The sequence below is a fragment of the Cucurbita moschata genome, unplaced genomic scaffold (assembly GCF_002738365.1).
Source record: "Cucurbita moschata cultivar Rifu unplaced genomic scaffold, Cmos_1.0 Cmo_Scf00074, whole genome shotgun sequence".
Taxonomy (NCBI): domain Eukaryota; kingdom Viridiplantae; phylum Streptophyta; class Magnoliopsida; order Cucurbitales; family Cucurbitaceae; genus Cucurbita; species Cucurbita moschata.
In genome coordinates, this window is record NW_019268590.1 from 369,426 (window position 1) to 383,737 (window position 14,312).

Consider the following 14,312-nt stretch of genomic DNA (forward strand, 5'->3'; position numbering starts at 1 on the left):
AACTAGTGCAACTTTCAGTCCAACCCACTCTCAAGATACGTATCATTGAAGCTCAGAGAATTGATATGCACCTCAGTAGGATCTGGGGTCAGCAAGAAACTGAGAGACCAGAGGGATATTCAGTTTCTTCTGAAGGGGGTTTGATGTGGCAGGACCGATTATGCGTACCTCGGGATGAGAAGATCCTACAAGAAATCATGAATGAGGCACACAACACGTCTTACGCGTTCCACCCTGGTAGTACTAAGATGTATCAGAATTTGAAGTGTAGTTATTGGTGGCCGAGAATGAAGAAGGATGTGGCTGATTATGTGAGTCGATGTTTGACTTGTCAGCAGGTAAAGGCCCTGAGACAGCAACCAACAGGGTTGTTGCAACCGTTGAATATCCCACAGTGGAAATGGGGAGGAAATAAGCATGGATTTCATTGCGGGCCTACCAAAGACTCGACGAGGCTTTAATGTCATATGGGTCATTGTGGACAAATTGACTAAGGCAGCCCACTTTATACCCAGCAAAGCTACTTACCGAGTGGACCACTGGGCCCAGTTGTATGTCAAGGAGATAGTCTGCCTGCATGGCATGCCAGTGACCATTGTGTTTGATAGGGATGCTAAGTTTACTTCTAATTTCTGGAAAGGGTTACAGAAGGCGTTGGGAACGCAACTCAAGTTCAGTACAGCTTTCCTTCCTTAGACTGATGGGCAAACCGAGAGGCTTAATCAGACCCTATAGGATATGTTAAGGGCATGTGTGATAGACTTTGCAGGTTGCTGGGATGAGCACCTAGCCCTTATGGAGTTTGCCTATAACAGTAGTTACCAGGCAACCATTCAGATGGCACCATTCGAAGCTCTATATGGTCGGAGGTGCAGAACCCCTATATTTTGGGAGGAGGTAGGCAAGAAACAGTTTTTGGGGCGGGAGTTGGTACAGACTACCAACTCAGCGGTACAGAAAATCAAACAGAGGATACTCTCTGCACAAAGTCGACAGAAGAGTTATGCAGATTCTCGTAGGAAAGACCTCGAGTTTGTAGTGGGTGATCACGTCTTCCTGAAAGTAGCCCCCATGAGGGGAGTGCTGAGATTGGGAAGAAGGGCAAGCTGAGCCTGAGATTCGTGGGACCCTTTGAAGTCCTAGAAAGGATAGTGCCCGTGGCCTACAGACTAGCATTGCCACCCACACTCACCATGGTGCACAACATATTCCATGTATCGATGTTAGAAAGTACACCCCAGATCCCACTCACATCATTGATCACGAGACACTTCCCATCCGGAAGGACCTATCATCTGAGGAGAAACCCATAGGGATAATGGCACGTGATGTGAGGAGGCTATGAAGAACGGAGATTCCATTAGTCAAGGTTTTATGGGAAAACCATCGAGACAACGAGGCTACCTGAGAATGTGAGGATGACATGAAGAGATCTTACCCAGAACTCTTCTGGGGAGGATCAACTTTCGAGGACGAAAGTTTCTAAGGTGGGGAGGATTGTAGCGCCCGAGTTTTAAAAAAAAATAATAAAAAATTAGGTCACAATAGGGGCAAACTAGACATTTTGCCCTTATTACTTGATGGGTCTAATTTGGTTAAGTCATAATTTGGAAAAGAAAAAGAAGAAGGGAGAGAAAGAGAAGAAAGAAGAGGGAAATAAGATTAGGGTTTTTGAGGAAGGAGGAGGAGATCGGATCAGAACCGACGCTGGAGATCCGAGTCCCCGATCTAAACCATCAATAGTCCAAGGCAAGGTGCACTCACGAATCGCACCTTCCTACCTCGTCAAAACGTCCAAGAACTTCAAGTTAGTCCACAAATGTCTAGATTGAGAAGTCATCAAGATTTTCATGTGATAGTGACGTTTTGTGTTGATCCTTGGACTCTTACCCTCAATAGCGTTACCTGGTTAAGTTTTGGTGTTCGAATCGGAGTTTCAAGAAAACGTGATTTTCGGTAAGAACTCGTGTTTTTCTCCGAATTCGAACTCAAATATTAAGATATGTGATTATTAGAAAAAATATAAGAAAATTGATTCGAATGAGTAGAATATGAGACCTACAAGGTTCGTGAAGAAAATTTGTTGAATCGGATTATGGATTAGAAGATAAAAAAAATCGAAAGAAAATAGATCGAAACGTGAAAGATGCCTGGAAAATGAAAAAAAACGCAGGAGAGAGGGTGGAGACGCCACCACGCATCGGTGGCGTGCGGAGGAGTGCGGCGGAACCGGTGATCAACACGTATCAGTCACCGGCTGGTGAGCCGCGTCCTCACCCGGTAGCGGACATGCATCAAGCACGCAGATCCGGCCAGCCCGACCCGCGCTGCACGCGAACCCCCCAACCCGGCGCCTCTGACCCGCGCGTGTAGGAATTGTGCATAGAAACCCTCCAGGGCGCGTGTGACGCGTATGGGGGCTAGTGAGGCACTGTTTTTCTTTTCGTTTGGTCTCTGTTTGCTTGTTTTCCAACCCGATTTTGATGCTGACCCATTTATTATGTAAATTAGGACTTGTCAAGGAAATTCCAGAATTGTTGGAACCCATTCCGTCAAGAAAACTCGAAATCGGGAAGGCACGCGTCAACCAAGTAAGTAGCCATTTGGATTCCCATGAGCAGTACTTGTAGGAACCGCTAGGAACTAGCATGCATGCTACCACCCATTAACTTAGCTAGCCGGACCTAGTATATTAGTATGGAAATTGCGAAAATGAAAGGATTAAAGAAAGCTTGATATGAAATGTTTATTAAATCTGTTTGATTGAGATTTTGATAAAGTATGTATGCATGAGAAGGATGGGAAACTTGTGAAATCTGCGCTCCGAGTAAAGATGAACGTTATCTTCCCGTTGAGCATGTTTGTTAATATTGCATGAACTGCTGCGTGTTAACTCTTATGTATGATAATTGCTTATGTTATCTATCTTGATGAATAAGAAGAAATTACGAGCTTAGATTAGGGTGCTTATGACTAAGTAGGCTAGATGAGACCCTAGATTGGGGGACCTCTAGAATACCGTGCAATTAGACCCGCAAAATGATTACCGGCGGATCCAGAGTCCAGAATTCTAAACCTGATAGGTTTGTGAGACCAGGCACGAGAATCGTAGAGATACATGAATCCAAGTCTAATACACTAAGTTCCACCCTAGAAAGAATAATAGGTCACCACGGTAACTGTAGGCAGCTCGCTAGAGTTGAACAATGTAGATAGTGTCATCAGAACCTCCACTTCCCTCTCTCCTCTGAAACCGTATCGTCGAGACAGAGCTCTAGTACGGTGATCGTTGAGCTTTGCAGATCAGGATAGGGAAGTGTGACAAGTGCCCAGCCCTAGTGGTGATAGCTAAGGGGTCTTCTGAACAGGACTTTTGGGCCGTAGAAACCCGTCCATGAGTGGGGGACGTGGAGCCACATAGGACGACTTAGTAGCTGAGCGGCACACAAGGGTTGCACCCCGTTTAGTGGATGTATGGTCCCGTGTGAGGGTCGTCAGCTAACCTCCGTGGATGATGTTCAGAGAGAGTCACGTTTTCATATCCAGCCATACAATCCCCTCAGATTTACTTATGAGGTCGCACCTCACCTCAGGACACTGATCATTACATTTCTTAAGATGGGCAAGCCTCCTAAGATACAGAAAAGAGAGTTGCAGCTTAGATACTCTCTCTTTAGAAACCCGAGAAAAACCGTAGTTACCTACCAAGATAAGGATGTGAAAAGAGCCTACAAGTAGGCTACTTACTGAGTATTTTTATACTCATTCCTTTCTACTCTTTTTTTTTTTTCAGGTGAGTGATGCCATGGATCGAGGCGAGAATGTTAATATCACAGAGGAGTGTCCCGGGGTGTCTAGGAGTCTGTGCATAATTTTGTTTAGATCTGTCATGCATTGTTTTGTAAACCGTCTACATACTTTTCATACTTGAACACCTTGATTCGGATTTCAAACCTTTTACATAATTGCTAAACTTTTTGTAATCTCGTCTTCTCTATTTGTTTTTACACAATTTTATTGCATAGTCTGTTGGTCCAGCCCTTGATTTCGAGATTTAAATTTTGGGTTGTGACAACAACTATCCTATGCACGCGCCACAATCTCTGATCACAATGCTGCCGTCAACCGTACATGGGCGCCTTGCTTTTCCCTGAAAAACAATATGGCCCACGGCTTGAGTATTTTGAAGAAATACTTAGTAAGTGACCCCACTGTAGGGGTCATGCTAATGCAAACACAAGAAATCATGAATTAGGGACCTATCTCTAATCATCATAAGAGTGGCCTCCAATCTCGAACAAATTGGATGTGTAATACTTCCCTACACACGACTCCCACGTGCAAGTGTGAATCCTCAGGACACTCGCACACCCTCTAGATCCTCTGGTCAACCTAATCTATAGCGACATCCAGATGTCAGTGGAACCACAGTGTCATGCATCTCATGAACACCCTCATCTATTCGCATTCACACTCATCATCATACGGTGCGCGTTCGCACTCATCATCTCTCGGGGAAGTAGCCCTATGCTTATAAACACACCATATGCATGAGGTCCCTCTAAGTCCAATTATACTTCTCTTCTAACACAACCCTCTACTCTCATCTCTTTGTTACACTGTGTAACATGTGCTCGTAGATATTTACATTAATATCATTTTCATGCTCTTAGGGTTGTGTTCTATGTCGATCTAACGACGTGATGCACTATGGCATACAACATCATAAGGCATGTTCAACATGGAAAACATCATCATGTTAATAACATCGTCATGCATACATCATACTCATCATAAAAGCCATTAAGTGAATCAAATATAACATGTACGTCATGCATCAAAACATAAATAACGTACATATAACATACATCACAACACAACGTCATACTCATACATCATCATAATTCATACAATCTTTAGCCTATCTTATACTAAGGCCACTTACATGGTTAGCCTTGGTCGAAGTACTCCCTAATTAGCTAAATGTAAGCTCTCGTTCCTTGAGAGCTGCTTTCTACATTGCCGGGGTTTGTTTCCAATCACACCGTTTGTCACCTTCCGATAGTATTTCACAATTAAATTACCAATAAATGTGAAATACGGCTTTAAAACAGCCTCGATTACCTTAACCAGAATCAAAAATAGGTTTGGGAGGGTCGAAACGGTGGAAATGGGGCTAAAATCTAAGAAGTCGAGCCAAAACAGCCGCTGGGAGCCACTAGAGAAGTCACCGAAGCTTCGCCGGAGGGAGGCGGAGCTGTTTGCGCCAAGCCAAGCCGAGGGACCGTCCACGCCGCCGTGTTCCATGTGGTAGCAGTAGAACGTGCCACGTCATGCGGAGGCATCAGGTCAAGGCGCAGGTTGTAGTCCGGTTCGGGTCATCGACTGTCGAAGGCTACTGGGCCAGACAAATCATTGGGCCTCGGCTTACTAGACTAGGCCATAGGTGTTTAGGTTGCAAGCCGGTTCAGTTGGATCGTGGGTTTGGTCTCGGGTTGGTTTGGCTGAACCATCGGCTACTGGGTTGGATTGAGGTTTGGGCCGAATCAGAATCTGGGCCTCGATTTTGCGGGTTGGATTGAGGTTTGGGCTGAATCAAAATTTGGGCCTCAATTTCGTGGGCTGGACTAGGATTGGTTTGGGTCGCTGTCGGTTGGGCCTCAGGTCTGGGTCGCTGCCAGTTGGGCCTCAAATCTGGGTATTCGATTTGGGCTGACCCAGATCCGATGGATCCTTCTTCCTTACCCGACTTCTGCGCAATTTTCTGGCGCGTTTTCTCTCTCCTTCTCGTGGCGTTTCCGTTGCCGATTTTGGTCCCCTTTCTTTCTTTTCCTCTTTGTTTGTCGTCCCTCTTTCCTTCCTTAAAGTTTTGTGGCCTAAAAATTCCTAAAACCACAGAACTAAGAATGTTTAGGAAAACCCAATTTTTTGACCTCAGTTACTAACGATGACGCTTACAAAAAGGCACAAAACCTACCTTGAGTTATTGTGCTATTATTAGGTATCCTTCTCGTGATGGTGCTGTGTTAGGATCGATACCAGTCGTTAGCTCTGATACCAGTTGTTAGGATCGCACAACAACGCACACGCTCGATCTAGATGAACACAAAGAATGGGATAGTGAAAATTGCAAGGAGAACTTTGGCTAAAAGAATTTTTTTTTTATTGATGACTTCAGGTATGTACAACGAGAGAGAGTACAGAGAATAGAAAGTACATTTTCAAAGCTCTACCGGACGAGATATATATATGGTTTAGTTTACTATATATAGCTTTACCAGATTTAACCATCTACTATATATAGCTATTTACCATATATAGCTTTACCGGATATAGCTTTACCATATATAGCTTTACCTCAACTCCCACTTGTTTGAGCAACTCAACCTCAACTCCCACTTGTTTCACCTCTGGTTTCTCAGCAAGAGTCTCAGGAGTTTCTTGAGTATCCGCTACAACATCACTCTGTGAATCTTTGAGCAACTCAACCTCAACTCCAACTCGCTTCACCTCTGGTGTTTCAGCGACGCTTCCGGCCGACGCAACCCCCTCTGGAGTTTCAGCGACGTTTCCAGCCGATGCAACCTCCCTCTGAAGCTTCAGCGATGCTTCCGACCGACGCAACCCCCTCTGGAGTTTCAGCGATGCTTCCAGCCGACGCAACCCCCCTCTAGAGTTTCAGCGACGCTTTCGGTACTTTTCTTCAATTCTCTAACAATCTTTGTGAAGCTAACTCGTTTATGTTTGCTCATAACACAGTTCTCACAAGAACTCATAACAATCTCCGCATCAAATACACCTTGTTCATAGCCGACAGTTTTTCGTACATATTCAACAGCGTCTTCAACAGACCTGACGTTGTCTTCTCCTTGATGATGTTAAACGCCACATTTCTGGATAGCGTCAACCGGATCATCCCTAAGGCTTGTCGATCCTTGAGCTTCCACTGTTCCGTGGTCATGGTATCCGGCTTCACCCCCAACAGAGGTTCGTGAAGATCTTTCTGGTACAAATAATCTTCAATCTACATCTTCCAGAAACCGAAATTGGATCCATCGAACTTCTCAATTCCAATCTTTGAACTTTCCATCTTCACAGATCGTGGTGAATTTTACCTAGCTCTGACTTCCGCCTGGCTCTGTCTTCCACCTGGCTCTGATACCAGTTGTTAGGATCGATACCAGTCGTTAGCTCTGATACCAATTGTTAGGATCGCACAATAACGCACACGCTCGATCTAGATGAACACAAAGAATGGGATAGTGAAAATTGCAAGGAAAACTTTGGCTAAAAGAATTTTTTTTTTATTGATGACTTCAGGTATGTACAACAAGAGAGAGTACAGAGAATAGAAAGTACATTTTCAAAGCTCTACCGGACGAGATATATATATGGTTTAGTTTACTATATATAGCTTTACCAGATTTAACCATCTACTATATATAGCTATTTACCATATATAGCTTTACCGGATATAGCTTTACCGAATATAACCGTTGACTAAAATATAAATACGCATCAGGCTCCATAACCTAACATGCTGAGCATTTAGCGTTGATTTTTGGGTGGTTTGGGACTCGTCAGAAAAAATTGGAAACTCACCAACGTTATTCGAAATCTCTCTCTCTCGTATTTTCTTTCTTTTCTCTATTTGTAGGTATTCTGAGGTGTTATGGGAGTCTTGGGTTGAAGGCTGAGTGGGGTGCGGTTGTCGTTTCACGTGGGATCCTCAAAACTCAGCGGTTGCTAGAGAACTCACAGGTTTTTCGGCGACTAAGTTTTTTTTTCTTTTTTTCCTTTTCTTTTTCTTTTTCCCAAGTCGTTACATTGCACCCTGATTTTCCCCTTCCTCTAGCCTCATCTTGGTTCGTGGGGTATTTGTCTGTACATTGGGGAGGGTACCTCTCAACTTGTCGAGGGGCAGGTCGGTCGGCATCGCGGGGTCTACACGCTGGTGGCTGATGATCTGAGTCCCTCGAGTCATAGGGTCGTTTACGACCAATAGTAACTGACTTCTCTCCTCGTGCCTCATCTCTAGGCTTCTCTAGGGCCTTAGCAGTTCTCAAAGCTTCCTTATATGTCTTTGGATCTATGACTTCCACTGTGTGGAAAATCTCCAAGTGCAGGCCCAAAATAAATTTTTCGGTCATCTTTCGTTTAGTGTCCACCAATGATGGCTTAAATCTTTTCAATCTCATAAATTCTTTGTCTTATCTTTCCACTGAGTGTCCACCCTCAATCAGATGGGTTGTAACGACCCTAAATTTCTACATATCTAGAGTCGTCACTACTGTCTCATGCTCATCTCTAATGCAGAATATAACTCTAAGAATGCTCATCTTTATTAGCATAAAAATTTAAAACTTCAGAATACGTTAAAACATTAGAAAACACTACTGGACTTACATGTTTCAAACATCATGCTAGAGTTAAAAATAAGATAAAACAATTACAAATTAAATAATTTAAATAAATGAAACGCAAACACCTTATCCTAACCAAGACTAGGAATTTTAAATATGCAACTATCCAATGCACGCGCCACAGTCTCTGATCACGATGCCGCCGTCAACCGTACATGGGCGCCTTGCCTTTACCTGAAAAATAATATGGCACACGGCCGAAGAAATATTCAGTAAGTGACCCCACTATAGGGACCATGCTAATGCAAACACATGCAATCATGAATTAGGGGCCTATCTCAAATCATCTTAAGGGTGGCCTCTAGTCACGGACAAATTGGATGTGTAGTACTTCCCTACACATGACTCACACGTGCGAGTGTGAATCCCCAGGGCGCTCACATACCCCCTAGACCCTCTGGTTAAGCTAGTCTGTAGCAACGTCTAGAGCTTAGCGGAACCCTATAGTGTCATGCACCTCATGAACACCCTCATCTGTGTGCATTCGCACCTGTGCGGATTTGCGCTCATCATACAGTGCGCGTTCGCACTCATCATCTCTAGGGGAAGTAGTCCTATGCTTATGAACATACAATATGCATGAGGTCCCTCTAAGTCCAATTATACATCTCCACTGACACAACCCTCTAGTCTCATCTCTTGGTTACACTACGTAACACGTGCTCGTGGATTTTACAATAATATCATTTTCATACTCTTAGGGTTGTGTCCTATATCGATCTAACGACATGATGCAATATGGCAAACAACATCATAAGGCATGTTCACATGGAAAACATCATCATGGTAATAACATTGTCATGCATACATCATACTCATCATAGAAGTTATTAAGTGCATCAGATATAACATGTACATCATGCATCAAAACATAAATAATGTACATTTAACATACATCACAACACAACGTCATACTCATACACCATCATAATTGAAACTATAGTAAGGTCACTTACCTGGTTGGCCCTAGTCGAAGTATTCTCTAATTTAATTAACATAAGCTCCCGGTCCTCGAGAGCTGCTCCAAAGGTTGTCGGGGTTCGCCTCATATCGCACCATTCGTCACCTTTCATACAAGTATTTCACATTTTAATTAATAATCCAACTAACAATGTGAAATACGACTCTAAAACTGTCTCAGTAAAAATCGAATTCCACGTTGTTCTTGTTTCTAACTTTTGTTGGGTGGTAAAACTTCAATTAAAAATATGTCAATATTATTACATGATGCTTGAATCATTCAATCCAACTATTGTTTGTTATAATACCATATTCTCTAGGTATAGAATAATAATAATTTCTCACCTCTTCCATTTTCGTTCTCTGTTGTACACTTTCTTTCTCTTCTCTCTGTATTTTTTTCCTTTCCTACCAATGACTATGCAATTATAAGACATTTTCAATCAATTTTGTTTTCTTCTCTTTCCTAAAAATGACTGTCCAATTTAACGAAGTCATTTTCAATCAATTATGTTTTCTTCTCTTTCCTAAAAATGAGAATCCAATTAACAAAAGCCATTTTCAATTTATTATGTATTCTTCTCCGTCCTAAGAATGACTATCGAATTAAGGGAAGCCATTTTCAATCCATTCTAATTTTCCTCTCAAAATGGCTATGCATCAATCAATTATGATTTTCTTTTCTTTCCTAGAAAATGAAGATGCAATTGACATGGCATTGACTGAAGCCATTTTCAATCCATTAAGAAAATAGATCTAACTTATTGGCTTTTCTTATCTCTTTCCTCTTTCATCTTTCCTTTCTTGTTAAATCTCATGGAAGTGGAGTCATTTTTTTTATTTTTATATGATATTTGGAGATATATTTTAATAATTAGTTAGGGAGTATATCTCAGATATTTTGAGAGTTGTAATAGTATATTTTATCTCAGACTTGATTAACCCTATATTTTATTTATTTACCAGATTTAGTTAGTTATATATTTTTTCTGATTTTTAGGTATTAGTTGATAGTTTGTATACTATTTAAACGTGGTAAACATGAATGAAAATCATACTTTCAATCCCATTTCTATTTCTATTTCTCATTCCTTATCAAAGAACCGTCCCAAGATGCAAATTCAACCGAATTTGAACTCTGGAATCAGTGCAACAGCATGATAATATCTTGGTTAACTCATTCCGTTGAAGCAGATATCGCTAAAGGCATTATTCACGCCAAGACAGCTCATCAAGTGTGGGTTGATCTTCACGATCAATTCTCACAAAAGAATGCCCCAGCAATTTTTCAGATACAAAACTCGATAGCAATGATGTCACAAGTAACCATGGCGCTGTCAGCATATTTCACCAAGCTCAAAGCACTCTGGGATGAACTGGAAACATACCGCACACAATTTACCTGTAATCAACGTCAAATACATGTTGATTAACGCGAAGAAGACAAGTTGATGCAATTGCTCATGGGGCTCAATGAGTCCTATAAAACAGTGATATCTAACATATTGATGATGACTCCATTACCTAATGTGAGGCAAGCCTATTCATTACTTGTACAAGAAGAGATGCAGCGTCAGGTAACCTCTGAACCTACTGAGAATTTCTCGATTGCATCAACAGTGCAGAAGAAAACAACATATTCAAAATTCGCCAAGGACAAATCATGTGAACACTGCAATAAAAGTGGTCATACAATTAATGAGTGTCGAATCCTTAAGTTTCACTGTAAATTTTGTGATAGGAGGGGACATACAGAAGATCGGTGTTGACAGAAAAATAATGATGGAAGGGCAAGACAAGTCAATCAACGCAACAATTGTGGATATCGATCATCTGCAAATATTGCCAATGTTTTGCAGTTGAATACAGAAGAACAGTCACTTAATTTCATTCCAAATTTTTCTTCTGAGCAATTACAACAGATAGCACAAGCCTTATCTGTAATCAATCATCACTCTTCTGATAATTCTGACAATCACGTCAATGTTGCAGGTTTGTTTCCAGTATCTACATTATCTATTAACTCTACGAGTTCTAATTCATGGATTCTTGATAGTGGAGCTACGGATCATATAGTATCAAAATCTTTTGTTATGACTGAACCGAAGGGTGCCATCATGTCTACAATAAATTTACCTAATGGAGGGACAGCACGTGTGTCGCATACTGGCAATATTTTCCTTAGCCCTAACCTTAAATTAAACAATGTTTTATGTGTGCCTTCATTCAATTTAAACCTAATATCCATCAGCAAACTTACCAATGACTTGAAATGTTATGTCACCTTCTATCCTGATTCTTGTGTTACACAGGACTTGGCAACGGGGAAGATGATTGGCTCGGGTAAACAATTTGGAGGTCTCTATCATATTTCTTCATCTCCAATCAAATCTTCAGCTCATCAAATATCTCAGTCATCTGATTTGTGGCATTTACGCCTAGGTCATCCTTCTTTTTCTCGTTTTAAATTTCTAGCTGATCAATTGCATCTTAATAATGCTAGTTATTCTCATAACTGTAGTATCTGCCCGTTAGCAAAATAAACTAGGTTGTCTTTCCCAAGAAGTTCAATAACAACTCATTCTGCCTTTGATCTGATACATTGTGATATTTGGGGACCACATAAAATTCCTACCCATTCTGGTTTGCATTTTTTTCTCACTATTGTTGATGATTTTACTCGATGTACTTGGGTTTTTCTAATGCAACATAAGTCAGAAGTACATCATTTGTTAATGAACTTTGTTAAATTCGTTCAAACTCAATTTCATACTACTATCAAAATAGTTCGATCAGACAATGGGACTGAGTTCCTATCTTTGCAACCATTTTTTACTTCTTGTGGCATTGAATTTCGGCGCACTTATGTCTATACTCCACAACAAAATGGAGTCGTAGAACGTAAGCATCGTCATATCCTAAATTTAGCTAGGGCTCTTCTCTTTCAATCACAGGTTCCACTTAATTTTTGGGGAGAGTGCATTTTAATTGCTGTTTATCTTATAAATAGAACGTCACCACCATTGTTATCTAACAAGACACCCTTTGAAGCACTCTACAAACGACCACCTACATTTCATCATCTTAAAGTTTTTGGTTGTAAATGTTATGCAACTATAGTACATCCTAAGCAAAAATTTGAACCTCGGGCAATTCCTTGTGTTTTCGTAGGATATCCTTGTGGTCATAAAGGTTACAAGTTGTATGACATGTAATCTCACAAATTCTTTTTTAGCCGTGATGTTAAATTTTGTGAAGATGATTTTTCTTTTTCATCAGCTTCACAAACTTTGACATTGGCTCCTTCGACTCCTATTGTACCATTTCATGATCCTATTCCTCCTTCACCTCCTATTCTTTCACCTACTACTTCGTCGTCTCCTCCACCTTCTGTTCCTTCTCCAGATTCACCCACTAATTCTAATCCTATCCCACCTGATATATCAGCTCCACTTCGACGTTCTACTCGTACTAAACAACCTCCAGCTTGGCATAAGGATTATGAGATGTCTTCTGGAGACAATCATTTAACCTCGAGCTCAAGTCCCAGCACTGACACCAGGTATCCACTTCATCATTACCTTTCATTCTCTCATTTTTCTCCTACTCAACGTGCTTTTCTAGCTCTTATTACGTCTCAGACAGAACCTAAAACCTACGACAAGGCAGTTGGTGACCCATTATGGCAGCAAGTTATGAATGATGAAATTGCAGCTTTGGAACGTAATCATACTTAGTCTCTCGTTCCTCTACCACCTAGTCATACAAGCTATTGGTTGTCGCTGCGTATACAAAATAAAATACAACTCTGATGGTTCTGTTGAATGTTATAAAGCTCGACTGGTAGCAAAGGGATACATTCAAGTTGAAGGTATTGATTACACAGAGACATTTTCTCCTACAACGAAACTTACTACACTTCGTTGCTTACTCACTATTGCTGCTGCTCGAAAATGGTTCACCCATCAGTTGAATATTCAAAATGCCTTTCTCTATGGTAATCTAGAAGAGGAAGTCTATATGTCTTTACCACCAGGTCTTCGCCGACAGGGGGAGAATACAATATGTCGGCTCCATAAATCTCTCTATGGATTAAAACAAGCTTCTCGCAATTGGTTCTCCATATTTTCTATCACTATACAAAATGCAGGCTACACTCAATCCAAAGCAGATTACTCTTTATTTACTAAGAGTAGAGGTACTTCTTTCACTGCAGTTCTAATCTATGTTGATGATATTCTGTTGACAGGCAATGGTCTCAAAGAAATTCAATATCTCAAGACTAGTTTACTCAAGAAATTTCTTATCAAAGATCTAGGGAATTTGAAATATTTTCTAGGCATTGAATTTTTTCGGTCTAGAAAAGGAATTTTTATGTCTCAAAGGAAGTATGCTCTAGATATCCTTCAAGACACAAGTCTTACAGGAGCACGTCCAGAAAAATTTCCTATGGAGCAAAATCTGAAACTTTCTTTAACTGAAGGAGAGAAGTTGAATGATCCAAGTAAATACAAACGGTTGATTGGCAGATTAATATATTTGACCGTTACTAGGCCTGACATAGTTTATTCAATTCGTATGCTTAGGCAATTTATGCATGAACCAAGAAAACCACATTGGGAGGCAGCTCTTCGAGTTCTGAAATACATCAAAGGTACTCCTGGTCAAGGACTTCTACTACCATCTGAAAACAATTTAAGATTACAAGCATATTGTGATTTTGACTGGGGTGGTTGTCGAACTTCTAGACAGTCTATTTCTGGGTTCTACATTTTCCTCGAAAATTCAATTATTTCTTGGAAGTCTAAAAAGCAGACTAATGTGTACATATCATCAGCAGATGCCGAGTATCGAGCTATGGCAATACTTGTTTAGAGTTAACTTGGTTAAGATACATTCTTCAAGACTTGAATGTTCCACTATCCGAAC

General features: G+C 41.0%; 1 long non-coding RNA gene across 1 annotated transcript; it reads left to right on the plus strand.

Moving 5' to 3' along the window:
• Nucleotides 1-1,918: 1,918 nt before the first annotated feature.
• LOC111438427 lies at nucleotides 1,919-3,824 on the plus strand. The gene is made up of 3 exons (XR_002709665.1): nucleotides 1,919-1,956; nucleotides 2,512-2,591; nucleotides 3,794-3,824. It is a non-coding gene; the product is annotated as an uncharacterized LOC111438427 (long non-coding RNA).
• The last annotated feature ends 10,488 nt before the right edge of the window (nucleotides 3,825-14,312 follow it).